The following is a 15,385-nucleotide window of genomic DNA, read 5'->3' as shown; positions in this document are numbered from 1 at the left end:
TCATTTTTATTTCTGCTCTGATCTCTATGATTTCTTTCCTTCTTCTCACTTTGGGTTTTGCTTGTTCTTTCTCTAGTTGCTTTAAGTGTAAGGTTAGGTTGTTTATTTGAGATTTTTCTTATTTCCTGAGGTAGTCTTGTATTACTATAAGCTTCTTTTTTAGAACTGCTTTTGTTGCATCCCATGGGTTTTGAATCATTGTGTCTTCATTGTTATTTGTTTCTAGGCATTTTTTTTTTCAATTTCCTGTTTGACTTCTTCAGTGATCCATTGGTTGTTTAGTACCATATTGTTTAGTCTCCACATGCTAATTTTTTTTGGAGTTTTTTTCTTGTTGAGTTCTAGTCTCATTGCATTGTGGTCGGAAAAGATCCTTGATATAATTTTAATTTTCTTAAATTTCCTGAGGCTTGATTTGTGGCCCAGAATGTGATCTATCTTAGAAAATGTTCCATGTGCCCTTGAGAAGAATGTATATTCTGCTGCATTTGGATGGAGTATTCTATAAATATCTATTGAGTCCACCCAGTGTAATGCATCACTTAAGGCCTATGTTTCCTTGTTAGAATTTTCTGTCTGGATGATCTGTCCATTGCTATAAGTGGGGTGTTAAGTTCCCCTACTATTATTGTATCACTGTGAATTTCTCCCTTTGTGTCTGTTAGCAATTGCCTTATATATTGAGGTATTCCTATGTTAGGTTCATACATATTTACAATTGTTGCTCTTTTTAGATTGATCCTTCGATCATTATGTAATATCCTTTGTCTTTTGTAACCATCTTTGATTGATTTAATTAATTAATTTGCTTTTTAGGGCCATACCCTTGGCATATAAAGATTCCCAGGCTAGGGGTTGAATCAGAGCTGCAGCTGCTGGCCTTAGCCACAGCCATAGCAATGCAGGATCTGAGCTATGTCTGTGACCTACACCATAGTTCATGGCAACACCGGATCCTTAACCCACTGAGTGAGGCCAGGGATCAAACTCGCATCCTCATGGATCCTAATCGGGTTCATTAACTGCTGATCCATGAAGGGAACTCCTATCTTTATTTTAAAGTCTTCTTTGTCTGACATAAGTATTGCTTCTCTAGCTTTTTTTTTTTTTTTTATTTTAGTTTGCATGGAATATTTTCTTCTATCCTCTCATTTTTGGTTAGTATGTATCCTTAGAACTGAACTGAGTATTTTGCAAACAGCATATATATGTGTTTTGGTTTTCTATCCATTCAGCCTGTTTATGTCTTTTGGTTGGAGCATTTAGTCAATTTACATTTAAGGTAATTATTGATATGTATGTTCTTACTGCTATTTTGTTAATTGTTTTAGATTTGCTTTTGTTGGTCTTTTTATTCCCTTATTATCTTGCTCTCTTTTGTTGCTTGATGACTATCTTTAATGTTCTGTTCGGATTACTTTTTCTTATTTGTGTGTGTATCTATTGCAGATATTTGGTTTGTGGTTACCATGAGGTTTTTTTTTTTAATTTTTTTTTTTATTTTTATTTTCCCACTGTACAGCAAGGGGGTCAGGTTATCCTTAGATGTATACATTGCAGTTACAGTTTTTTCCCCCACCCTTTCTTCTGTTGCGACATGAGTATCTAGACATAGTTCTCAATGCTATTCAGCAGGATCTTCTTGTAAATCTATTCTAGGTTGTGTCTGATAAGCCCAAGCTCCCGATCCCTCCCACTCCCTCCCCCTCCTTGATATAGGAGTCTCTCTCTATATATACATTTTTTTAAGTTGTTAGTCTCTTAACTGCAAATGCATCTCCAGTATCCTGCCTTCGTACCCTCCTCTTCTCACGATTGCTGGTTTTGGTATCATATTTGTGTGTAGATGATTTCCTACCTTTATTATATATTTGCCTTTAACAATAATCCTTCTCATTTGTAAAGTATTCATTGTGTTTCATGGATTTGAGTGAGTGATTCCTTTCCCATATTAGGGAAGTTTTTAGCTATTATCTCTTCAAATATTTTCTCCAGCCCAATCTCTATCTTTTCTACTTCTGGGACCCCTATTATGTGAATGTTGGTGCATTTAATATTGTCCTAGAGTTCTCTTAGAACTATCCTCACTTCTTTTCATTCCTTTTTAAAAATTCTGTTCCACATCAATGATTTCAATAAGTCTGTCTTCCACCTCACTTATCTGTCCTCCTGCCTCCTGTATTCTGCTCTTGTTTCCTTCTAGTGATTTTTTTTTATTTATGTTATTATATTTTGCATTTCTACTTGTTTAGTCTTTATATCTTATTTTTTTTTTTGGTTAAATTTTTCTTCTAATTTATTGGTCTTTTCTTCCAGTTTTTTTTTTCTGAGATCTTTGATCATCTTTACTATTATTACTCTAAAATCTTTTTTATGTAGGTAGCTTATCTCCAGTTCACTTAGTTATTTTCTGAGGTTTTGTCTTTTTCCTTTATCTGGCTCATATTTCTCTTCCTTCTTGTTTTGTAGAGCTTTTTGTTTGGTCTCTTTTTTGAAGGCTGCAGTGCTGTAGATTCTCTTGCTTCTGGTGTCTTCTTTCTGGTTGGTGAAGTTGATACAGGTGCTTCTGGCAGGCCTCTTGATGGGAGGGACTGGTGCCTGCTCCCTGGTAGGTGGAACTGAGTCTTGTTCCTCTGTTGGATGGGGCCTTTTCTCTGGATGTGTTTAGAGGAAGCTGTGTGCCTGGGAGTACTTTAAGCAGCCTGTTTACTTATGGGGAGGCCTGTGTCCCTACCCTGTTTGTTATTTGGCCTGGGGCTTCTCAGGCACACATTCCATACATTCCAAAATGGCAGGCTTCAGGGGAGCTCACACTGGGATTTCTTCCTCCAGTATCCTGCCCCTACAGTGAGCCACTGCCACTCCTTGCTTTCACAGGAGACCCTGTAAGACCTGCAGTTAGGTCTGACCCACATTCTTATGATATCCCTGCTTTGTTCTGGGATACTCTGGGGGATCCTCCTCTTAATTCCCAAACCATGGCTGGGGAACCTGAGGTGTAGTTTGGAACTTTCACTCCTGTAGGAGACCCTCTGCTATATAGTTATTTTTTTAAAAAAATTAAAGTATAGTTGATTTATAATTCTTCTTAAATCTCTGTTGTACAGCAAAGTGACCCAATTATACACATTTCCCTGTGCTGTACAGTAGGACCCCACTGTCCAAGTGTAACAGTTTGACACAGTCATTTTCAAGTCTGCAGGTCATCCACCCTGCATGTATGGGATTGCTTATATATTGAGGTGTAAATCTACAGTTCTCACATTGGGAGGAGAGATATCAGCTCTTTTCCCTTATTTTCAGGGCCTCTACTGTAATTACAGCCCTCATCTCTATGTGTGGGCAACCCACTGGGGTTTGCTTCTAAGGTAGCAGGAACACAGGAGCCTATCCAAAAGGGAGGTGATGGGACAGCAGTCAGGTGCATGGCGTTTACTCTGCACTCTTGGTACAGTGGTGGCAGGGTCCAGTGCCACTCTCAGGTTTCATGGGGTATCTGGGGTTCTTTGCACTCCCAGGATAGTAGGGGCAGAGTCCAGTGCCCACTACCAGGTTTCCTGGAGTATCTGTGCCTCACTCCACTCCCGGGACAGCTGGAGCTGAGTCTGGTGCCCACTAGCAGATTTCAGGGGTAATCTGCAACTTCCTGCACTCTTGGGACAGTTGTAGCAGATTTTGGTGCCTGGTGGCAAATTTTACAGGGTATCTGCACCTCACCATACTTCCAGGGCGTCTGCAGCAGAGACTGGTGTTGGCTCGGAGGTTTTACGGGGTTTCTACAACACCCTGCACTCCCAACACAGCTGGAGAAGATTCTTTGTCTGTTGGCAAATTTCACAGGGTATTTCTGTTTCACTGCACTCCTGGAGCAGCTGGAGCAGATTTTGGTGCCTTCTCACAGGTTTCACAGGTTATCAGTGCTTCCTGCACCCCGACTACAGCTGGAGTTGAATAAGAAGTGCACTGTCAGTTTTTGCGGGGAAGACTGGTGCTAGAGAGCTCCTGGCATTCTGGGAGTTAGGCCTGGCATTTGCTGGCAGTTTTTGCTGAGATATCTAGGATTTGGGCACTTCATGGATCTCAGAGGCAGGGTTCAGTGCCTGCTTGCCACTGGTCTCCTAGGAGCTGCTGGCCTCTGGGCTCACAGTGGTGCCAGAGGCTCATTTCCTGCCCTGTACTCTAGTAGATAAGTTTCCTGTTGCCTGAGGGCACTCACAGAGGAAGCCCTAATGGCAGTCCTGCCTCTCTCCTTGAATGCCACCCCCCCCAACAGTGGCACCTTGCTTCCTGGGGGAACCTGGTTTCTTCTGAAAATACCCTCTAGTGTCACTGTCCAGCATCTTTAGGCTTTCTCCACAGAGCCAATCCTGGTCATGTCCCTGAATCTGACTTCTGAATCCTGAGTTTCAGCTACCAGCCCCTACTGGCTCCAGAGGATGAGGCTGGGGAGCACAGTGCCACAGTGCTGACCCTCAGTGCAGATTAGTCTCTGTTTCACTTGCCCCTTGCAGACCACCTGGTGCTCTCCTAGGTTCCAGAGTTCCCCGTTCATTCAGGCTGATTTTCCAGCCAGTGAGAGGGCTTCCCAGGGTGTGGGAACTTGTCCTCTCTCACAGCTCCCTTCATGGGGTTCAGGTCCCATTGCAGTTCCTTTCTCTCTCTCCTTTTTCTATTTTTCCTTTCATTTTGGATTTTCTTGCCTTTTTGGAATGTCTTCTATTGGCACTCAGTAGATGATCTGCATAGATTGTTCCACTTGTAGATATATTTTTAATGTTTTGGGAAAAGAGCTAAGCTCTGTGTCCTATCTTCTCTCAATTTGGCTTAAGAAAAGTTAGCATAAGTACAAAATCCATGTTAAGCTTTTTTTTTTTAAACTTTTTTTTTTTGAAAAATAAAACAAAAGCCAAAGAGCTCCTTTCAGCCCAAAGTAATATTATTCTTTACTTACAGTTGAACGACTTACAGTAATGTTAGAGATAGTAGACTTCAACGGAGGTCAAGAGTCAAGTTTGGGACCAGAAATCAGACTACATTCCTATCTTCTATACTTCTTGTAAGCATAAATGCTTCTGAGTCAATCCATAGAGTATCATTGGATTTGAGATTCTGGAAAGCGGTCACACCATATGCATATTTCACAGTGCAGTATTTCCACACAGTGGTTACTGTCAACAGATTTGTATAAGACCATCTAGTGTTTGGGTACACTAGGTTCTGCACATATAGTAGACTTGAAGTTGTTGGGTTGTTCTACCAGAACTGTGAATGGCTGTGTTGTGCCATCAGTTTGATTGATTGATATTCTCCATGGCCCGATTCATTGTTGGCCCTCAAGTAACGTATGTTGAGTGAATAAGTGAATTCAGTAAGATGACTCAGATCATTGAAAGGTCCCAGAGGCCACTCAAGCCAAGGCTTAATGAGAACTACCCTAATAGTTGACACAGACATTTAGAGACCTGGGCACTTACTGTTCTTACACACATGAGAGCATACAAAAAAACGGAGATAGAGGAAAAAGAACATGAGCCTCTAGAAATGTATTATGGGTTTAAATCAATTCCACAAAATGAGAGGAGAGTACTCAGGGTCTTTGATGTTCACAGGAGCAAATAATAGCTGTAAATCAAGTCTTCAAGAATGATCTTTAATTGTAAGATGTAATTTTGCCTATGCCTTATTGCTGGTGACCAGAAACTCATTAGTCTAGGGTTGAATAATCTACTGTCCACTTCACATTAAGAATTTTGGTTTAGTACAGGCAAAGACAGAAAAGAATATCCTATTGACAGAATCCTAGTTATTTTCTCTCTAGGCTATATTTTATGGTCACTGGATTGAACCAATTTCTCGTTTTGTTTTTGCGATTTCAAACTACATAGAATATTTTTATAATGTGAATCCAGTTTTTGAATTAGGGGTGGTTACTAAATTCTTATATGGTATTCTAAAGTTTATAGAGCACCAGGGCAATATTTATCTTACATGTTCAAGAAAAGATTTGACTTCTGAGATGCTCTCTGAAAAAAGATTCTGAGATCAAACAAGTTTTACTGAAATGCATCAGAATCTGTGTTGGGTTAAAAATTACTTTTAGCTATTTATAAATTAGTGTGAAATATATCTAAGAGTTTGTGTTTCTTAAAATCTTGTTCCAGTTGAATATAAGTTTGAAATGCTACTGGTTAATACTGAAGTTATATGACTTAATGAAGAAATGAATTGCTTAAGTGAAATTTTACTAAAAATGCTTAAATTTAAAGTAACTTTTAGTGCAACCATTTGATGGAAAATGATAAAGAATGAATTAATTCCATGCTTTCTTAAGGAGAATATAGTAACTGCAGTAGTTTTACCTTCATGCCCCAGGTCTATCTCTAGGAATATTGTGCAATATTATGGAACAATGAGGTCTTCACAACTGTGTGTGGGGCCTCTTTGCCTCCAGATCACTTAATTCTTTGAGTTTCACGTGTGCTTTTTTATTGACAGGCTTCATAATCTCCTCTCAAGTTGTTACTTTCATATTTCTCTCTTCATTCTTATCCATAAGTTTGGTGGTTTTTTTTTTTTTTTCTTTTTGGATAAGATGTGAGATAGGCTAGTGCAGTTTTCGTAACTATGTATAAAATAAGATAAATGCATTCTGAGATCCACAACTTTAGTAAAGAGTATGAATATTACTTTAAATTTATGATGTGTAGGGAACACATTTTCATTGTTCCTTTATTTCTCCTTTATTTGTAGGATCTGAATATTTGCTGTTTTGAAGTTTAGTAATTCTATTTCTTAATATATGTGATTAATGGATGGAAATGTTCTTTTGTTTACTTTTAAAAACTAATATATTTTATTATAAAAAAACTTTCAGTCACATTTTCAATTAACCATATATAGAGATTGCCTGACAGTTCTTTTTTTTTTTTAATTTTTTTATTTTCCCACTGTACAGCAAGGGGATCAAGTTATCCTTACATGTATACATTACAGTTGCATTTTTTTCCCCACCCTTTGTTCTGTTGCAACATGAGTATCTAGACAAAGTTCTCAATGCTATTCAGCAGGATCTCCTTGTAAATCTATTCTAAGTTGTGTCTGATAAGCCCAAGCTCCCGATCCCTCCCACTCCCTCCCCCTCCCATCAGGCAACCACAGTTCTAACCAGCCTATCACCAAGAAACTTCCATTCACCTGTTGGCAACATATCGTAATTATAAAAAAATTAAATAAGAATGAAAGACTTGGAGTTCCCATCGTGGCGCAGTGGTTAACGAATCCGACTAGGAACCATGAGGTTTCGGGTTCGGTCCCTGCCCTTGCTCAGTGGGTTAACGATCCAGCATTGCCATGAGCTGTGGTGTAGGTTGCAGATGCAGCTCGGGTCTCGCGTTGCTGTGGCTCTGGTGTAGGCCGGAGGCTACAGCTCCAATTTGACCCCTAGCCTGGGAACCTCCATATGCCGCGGGAGCGGCCCAAGAAATAGCAGAAACACACACACACACACACACACAAAGAATGAAAGACTTAGTTCTGGGATTGCCCATAAAAAAATAAATCAATGCCATTATACATGGCTATCTCAGTCACACCAAATGGAAGATTTGCAAATGATCATAAAATGACAAAATAGGACATTTATATCTTCAAGTGAATGCCACTCATTCGGTGGTGTTTCCACCATTGATAAAGCTGAGTTGCTTGATCACACTATATTAGACTTCTGCATTTGTTGACATCTCTGTAGAGAGTAATCATGTGCAAATCTCTGAATAAATCATAAACACAGTAAAAAGATAATTTGGCCTTGAGAATGACTTGACTATATCGTGAAAACCAGAAGCCATAAATGAAAATGATGACAAATTTACTGACATTAAAAAAAAAGAACTTCTGAAGATCTTTATCTTTTAGAAATACAGAATAAAGTATTTATAGATGAAATAATGTTTTGGATTTGTTGTAAAAGAATACAGGGTTGGGGAGTTCCCATCGTGGCTCAGTGGAAATGAATCTGACTAGCACCTATGAGGACGCAGGTTCGATCCCTGGCCTCGCCAAGTGGGTTAAGGATCCAGTGTTGCTGTGAGTTGTGGTGTAGGTCACAGACATGGCTCAGGTCTCATGTTGCTGTGGCTGTGGTGTAGCCCAGAGGCTACAACTCTGTTTCCATCCCTAGCCTGGGAACCTCCATATGCCGTGGGTACAGCCCCAGGGGAAAAAAAAAAAGAAAAAAAAGAATACAGGCTTGAAAGAAGGAGGTGTTTAATATGGAAACAAGATTGTTTATGCATTTATTACCTATTGAAGCTAGGCGATAAGCACTTGGAGTTCATTTATATTTTTCTCTTTTTCCTCTGTTTTTTTGTATGCTTGAAATTTTTAATAATTAAACAATCTTGGGGAGTTCCCGTCATGGCTCAGTGGTTAACGAATCCGACTAGGAACCATTAGGTTGCAGGTTCAATCCCTGGCCTTGCTCAGTGGGTTAAGGATCCAGCATTGCTGTCAGCTGTGGTGTAAATTGCAGACGCAGCTCTGATCCTGCATTGCTATGGCTCTGGTGTAGGTTGGTGGCTACAGCTCCAATTAGACCCCTAGCCTGGGAACCTCCATATACCGTGGGAGTGGCCCTAGAAAAGGCAAAAAGACAAAAAACAAAAATAAAAACAAAAAACAAACAAACAAAATCATGGGTGGCTAAAAACAATCATAGAAAGTTGAAACACCACACTGGAAAAATATTTGCAGCACCAGTAGATAATTAAGGGACAATATTTCTAATATGCAAAGAACTATTAACCAATACATGAAAGTTTTTACAAATTAAAACAAAATGGCAGTAAACATGAACAAACAATTCACAAATGAAGAAATACTAATAGCCAATATGTATGAAGATTTCCAGCCTCACTGACAGTCTAATGAACAGAAAAAAAAAGCTAATGAACAGAAAACTCACCTATAAGATTGGCAAAAATTAAAGAAATTTAGAAAAAAAGAAAAGAAAACTCAGAGATAATGAGAGTATATAGGTAAATGCTATCCTATCTGGTCTTTGGAAATGTGAATTGGCACAGACGTTTAAGAGTGTAGTTTGGCAATGTGTTTCAAAACATAAAGTGCAAATATACATTTACATTCACATTCTACTTGCAGAAATTTATTTGAAGGAGATATTGACACAAATAATAAAAAAGTGAGGATTAAGATATTCTTGTTGGAGTTCCCATTGTGGCTCTCTGGATTAAGAACATGACTAATATCCACGAGGGATGTGGGTTTGATCCCTGTGCTCACTTGGTGATCTCACGTTGCTGTGGCCGTGGTGTAGATCACAGACGCAGCTTGGATCTGGTTTTGCTGTGGCTGTGACATAGGCCGGCAGCTGCAGCTCCCATTTGACCCCTAGCCCGGAAACTTCCATATGCTGTAGGTACAGCCCTAAAATAAGAAAAAAAGATATTCTTGTTAATAAAAAAGATAGAATACCCACTTATTGGAAGCTGATTAAGTATTCCATAGTATAGACAAATAAATAAATATCTCATAGCAGTTCAAATGATTATATACATACATATTTTTTTGCCAAGGAGGGGATCCATGACATGTATTTGAGGACAAAAGCAGTATTTAAATATTTGCATTTTCTAGTTTATAGAAAATACATGGAATTTATGTATATATGTTCTAGAATGTCTGGAAGAAGGTTCACCAGTTTGTGAAGTATGACAGTCTCTGTTTATTGGATTTCTGTTTTTTTTTTTTTTGTCTTTTTAGTGCCACACCTGTGGCATATAGAGGTTCCCAGGCTAGGGGTCAAATCAGAGCTGTAGCTGCTGGCCTACACCACAGCCACAGCAATGTGGGATCCTCGCTGTGTCTGTGACCTACACCATGCTCACAGCAATGGTGGATCCTTAACCGACTGAGCAAGGCCAGGGATTGAAACTGCGTCCTCATGGATGCTAGTTGAATTCGTTTCCGCTGAGCCATGACAGGAACTCTGGTGTCTGGTGATTTTTATTTTATTTTATTTTTTGAATATTAGATCAGTATTTTTTCCTGCTTTATAAAGTTTTATTGAAGTATTATTGATTTACAATGTTGTGATAATTTCTGTTGTACAACATAGTCATTCAGTTATACATATACACACATTCATTCTTTTTCAAATTGTTTTCCAATATAGATTATCACAGAATATTGGGTAGAGTTCCCCATGCTATACAGCCGGTCTCTGTTGGTCAGCCATTTCATATTGGTGATTTTCGTGTTCTTCTGTGTATCTTTGCATATTATATAAATTGGTAATAGCTAAGAAATGTAATTTATCAAGAACCAATTTGTTACAAATAATTTATTTCATAAGCCTGACTTCCTCCATAGATATTGTGGTGCTAAGGGATTGTGAGCATGTAATTTACTAATTTGTGTATTTCTAACTCCTATTGTTACCTAGTAGGTGCTCAGTGAATATTATTGTGGTTAAATTGAATTTTATCTATCATCTTTCCTTGACATCTATTCAGGCAAGTGTTTTTAGTTGGCATAATATTTGGGTCTGCGCATATTTACTTAGCAGTTTTAGAGAATCACAGAGTGTTAGAGTTGAAAAAAACTTCTTTCCCTTTACCCAAAAATTCCGACTTTGTGGACAAGGAAAACAGTTCAGAAAGGTAAAATGACATACTTATGATCATAGAGCTAGTGGTTTTCTGAATGTGAGTTCTGTGAGAGCAAGTGTTCTAATCAGTTCTGTTTATTTCTATATCCCCAGCAAGTAGGATCTGGCACATAGTAGGCACTCAATAAATATTTATTGCATGGATAAATGAATGCATGTTCTCACCACTTTCGGTCAGATGGTTTGTCTGTTCTTGCCCCACCCCTTATATGATTCTTCTTTTTGTTTGAAAAAGCTTCTCAAAGTGGAATTTTGTATAAAAATACTTCCTATTCTCATTGAAAGTAAAGATGCCTTTTGAGGGGCTGATGATTGACTGACATGCTCATCATCATTGCTATTGGCAATGAGATGAGAGCAGTAAAAATAATTGAAAGGAGGCCTTATTTCCCTCATCATTGATAATTTACCATCATAGCTCAGGATAGCTCAGATCTGACATATTATGGGTTAAGTTTGGTAAAACTGGGGAATGGAGAGGGAAAAGCAACCAAAATTGGGCAAAAACATACTTTCCAAGGCTGAAGATAGACCCAGGTGCATGCCTGGCTTTAGAGAGAACAGGGAGCAGTCCTGGAAGAACACCTCTGGGAATATACCAGGGATATTTCTGGGAGCAGTTGGTATTGTAGATTCTCATATGGGTCATTCAGAATCTGGGAATCCAGGCAGTGACCACCATTTAGGAGTGAGTCTAGAGAGCAGAAAAATAGCAGCTCCTCAAAATTTGATGACATGGACTGGAATATTGTCCTGTGAATGTGGCCTGAGCAAAATCATGAGGGTCGCAGTATCTTACTAGATAGAGTGTGACCTAGTGATGGGCAACTCTATCTCCATTAGGTCAAATGGTATGATTACATATAGATGACAGGAAACAAAAGCACAATCTTTAAGATGGGATAAATCTGGATTGACAGATTTTGAGATTTAGAATGTGTATATGCACAGAATATATACTTAGGTATATACATATACATAGTATATAAAGAGAGAGAGAGTATATAGGAGCTCTGGCATGAGAGGATTGGAACTTAGTTATAATTTTATTAGAAACCCAAATTTATCAACTCAAGGTGGAAACATGGCCTAATTTTAAGTCTCAGCAGACTAATAAATGGGAAGTATGGTAGAGAAGATTAGCTGATATCTTGACCTACTTAGCAGGTACATGCTTAGGCATTGAGGTAAGAATAACTATTCAGGAAGAGAACATTTCTAGTAAATACTAAGGCAATCAGTGATAAAGACTGACATTATCTATTTTCAGTCATTTATAGTGAGATATGTTCATGCAATTCATCTGTTGCTCTGTTTACTTTCAGTATATGTGGTTCTTGTTTGCTTCTAATCAATTAACCCTCACATAATCCCTTGGACAAGAAAGATAGTCATTGGAAGACAGTCAAAGGAAACTATTGTGACACATTTTAAAATATATAGGAGAGATAATTTTCATGCACCTAAACATAGCCCAAAAATTTTACCCCTTCATCTCACATTTTTTGCAACTATTCAAAATAAGGCTAACATTTCTTCTTAAGCTTATGTTTCTAAGCAATATTCTAATCTGCTTATCATGGATAATAAAGTCATTGCAAGTTGTGTGTGTATGTGGGAGGAGACTGGAAATATTACTTAATTATATGACATTCTTGAAACCAAGTTTTGATTTTGTTTTGTTTTCAGAACTCTTTCTTTCTGTTGTGAGATGCACAGGGTCCTTTCTACTTTTCCCCTGCTATGGAGTCTGCTAGCTCCTGATCAGTCCCCAAAATGCAGTTCAGTATGATTTAACAGAACTCCAGGTAAGGACTTTAAATGAATACTACCCACACTGTGGGCACTGAAACTGGGGACTATTGGAAAAGCTGATAGGTCAATTTTAAGGATTTTCTAGGGGAGCTACAAAAGAGTTCCTCTCCCTGTTGACGAGAGATCCTGTTCACAGCTTCAGCCTCTAGAAAAGCTTTGATTCAGCAGGAAGTTGGAGCTTTTAAACACTCCAGTGGGCCTTTGTTGGCAACTGTTCTGCCTGCATGTCTCAGTTGGCCTGCGATGAGCCAAACCAGTTTACACTGATGTTGCTAGTGGGAGAGAGAAGCAAGCAAGCAAGCCTGGATCAGAGTAGCCTATAAAGGCACCATTAATCCCTTTCCAGCTCAGTATCCTCTTTCCCAAGTGCATGCCACCTTCAGTGTGCCTCTTGTTTAGTGGCCTTTAAGCTGCAGTTCGTACAGACTGAAATATCTGACACTCTTCTAAAGTGAATTCCTGAATATACAACAGACACTGTTACAAGGTGCTGTCCCCAGTGTCCCTTGGGAGAAGTGCTTTGTGGAGAAAGTAATGTCATCACATGGCCCTCCACACATCACTTTTCCCTTTGATCTTAGTGTTTACCTGTGGCTTATTGGTACCAAAGCAAACTGGGTATTCAGCATTTGACTTTGAAATAGGTCTGGTTTTCCAATAGGCATTCTTTGAAGTCAGATCCATTATGCATTGTTTATTGCCCTTTCAAACATACCACATGTATTTCTAAGACCAAGGCTCTTCTTTACTCATTCAAAAAGAGCACTGGAGTTTGTTGCCATATTGGTTATCCTTTGATATTTTTAAAATGAGAGAAGTATCTCTGGAGTCCATTTTGTCCACTTACAAATTATTTTAACAATATATGTTAAGGGCAATTTTACATTCTCTCTATCCCATTACTATCTTCCAAAACACAATTATATGTCAATTGAATGACTCAGAACTTCTTCTGCCCAAGTAATAAATCATAAGTGTAATGGGTGAAAAGAATTTGTCATTGTTCAGTGTGTATACAGAGTTATGTGGCATATAACCTCAAATTTCTTTTAGATCATATATAAATACATAATAAAATAATAATACTCATTAGTCAACACCAAATATAAGTTCCAGATGTCTGAACATCAAAGTATTTATAGGCCTATAGGAACAGTGCTTCAGAAATGGTACTAGAAGAAAGCAGGCTACAAAAACCTCCCAAATTCTCTGAAACAAAAGCTATTCTTGTTTATACATAAATTATGAATGACTTTTTAAAGGCTGACTCATTGGCTAGTGCATGTGCCTACAAATCCGGTTTCACAAGAGAATGGGAGCTGACTGGACTAACAGGAATTCTACAACAAATCATTTTTTCCCAGCTTGCCTTAAAGCAAGTCAATTTGTCTGGGGTTTCAGCCACCATTCTTGTACAGGCACAACAGATTTATTGCTCCAAGTGAGAGCCTTGCCACAGCTCTGATGCCACTTAAATTGCCTAGCAGGAACTGCCTCCTTCTCATGCATCATGGACCAACTTTCTTGTTTGTGAAGAAAACTTGGTAAAGAACACCAAAGGGCCTTGACAGCCTTCTCAACAGGTGGAATTGGAATGTCATCAGGTGGATCCCTTGCCTGAAATCACTCACCCAAGAAACTGCAATTTCTAAGTCTTTTCTCTGGATGTTGGCCTTGTGTTCTCTGCCAGACAACAGTATTAGCTCCTAATCCCAACTGTACAATTTATTTATGGCCTGATTTTAAACAAATCATTTGACTTTCCTTACTTTTTCCCATCCATAAAATGAAATGTGATACAGAACAACATTTCAGGTCCTGTCTATCTTTGATGAATTATGATTCAGTTTTCCTCTACACAAATGGAAATAAATGAATGTATTACTTAGTTCATCAACCTGGAATATTACATCTCGATGACCAAAATTGCTAATGAGTGGCTTCATTAATCATAATTCAATATAAGATATCACCATTAACACAGACCTTCTAAGACTTGAAGCATTTCTATCTTGCAAGGAGGAGAGGGGGCAGGATCTGATTATTTCCTGAGAGCTTAAAAGTTAAAAAAACGTTAGAAAAAGTTAAGACAAGACAACTCATTAGCAACATGAAAAAAATCATATTATCTTTTTCTTCTTCAGATATTCCTCTTATAGGAATTTCTTACAGGAAGGAAGGAAAGGAAGAATGCACTTTTTAAATGCAGTGATTCAAACTCTCCAATGACTAACAGTGTATGAATGTCAAACATTTTGAACATGAGTTATCCATCCTAACATTTCTACCCAAAATGCTTTTTGTTGATATTTCTAACCATGGAAAAATGTCCCTGGGAAGGAAGTTTTTGGTTCTTGAAATGTTAAGCAAGGAGATGAGTATTTTGATGTGAGCTCCTTTTGACTTCTTTGGAAAGTTGTCTTAAGTGGAGGTAACCATACTTCCTTTCCTCCTTTTCTCAGAAGGAGTTTGTTCTTATCTGCACATTTGTCCACGTAAAGAATCCTGAATTTCCTCTGATAACAAAATTTGATCACTACAAGGTGGTAATAGCATTCACTTATCAGTCTTCATTACTAAATAAATAACTTCAAGCTCCACAGGCAACATGGTATAAAATCAACAGGGAAGAGAGATTACTTGAAGCTGCAGTGTTGCACAATTAACAATAAATCCATTATTACTTGATGTATTTTCTCAAACAAAAAACACATGTGACTGGGAATTTAAAAACTGAATAGGCATTGGCAAATGTTTTCCAAATATAATACACCATCCTGACAGCTAATGCATCAGCAATGTTTACTTCAGCAAATGTTTCCAATTTGGAGGGAGAAAAATGAGTATCTAATAATAATCTTTTACATTTGAACATGTGTATGG

General features: G+C 38.2%; 1 protein-coding gene and 1 pseudogene across 11 annotated transcripts in view; both read left to right on the top strand.

The window, feature by feature from the left end:
• Positions 1 to 15,385, top strand: part of LOC146407135 (uncharacterized) — a 975,296-nt gene that overhangs the window by 411,084 nt on the left and 548,827 nt on the right. For 3 of the 11 annotated variants that reach the window (XR_014825610.1, XR_014825611.1, XR_014825606.1), the window contains exon 3: positions 12,377 to 12,495. The exons of the other annotated variants lie outside the window; for them this stretch is intronic. The gene's annotated coding sequence lies outside the window, so the exon portion shown is untranslated. The remainder of the gene's footprint in view (positions 1 to 12,376; positions 12,496 to 15,385) is intronic. 11 annotated transcript variants of the gene reach the window in all.
• Positions 1 to 15,385, top strand: part of LOC100155329 (protein DEK-like) — a 118,507-nt pseudogene that overhangs the window by 19,001 nt on the left and 84,121 nt on the right.

Source organism: Sus scrofa, chromosome 1 (genome assembly GCF_054392235.1).
Source record: "Sus scrofa isolate SSC_HxYL_T2T_F1_AM1 chromosome 1, Sscrofa_HxYL_maternal_Yorkshire_Landrace_v2.0, whole genome shotgun sequence".
NCBI classification, from domain to species: domain Eukaryota; kingdom Metazoa; phylum Chordata; class Mammalia; order Artiodactyla; family Suidae; genus Sus; species Sus scrofa.
This window is presented reverse-complemented; position numbering and strand designations above follow the sequence as displayed.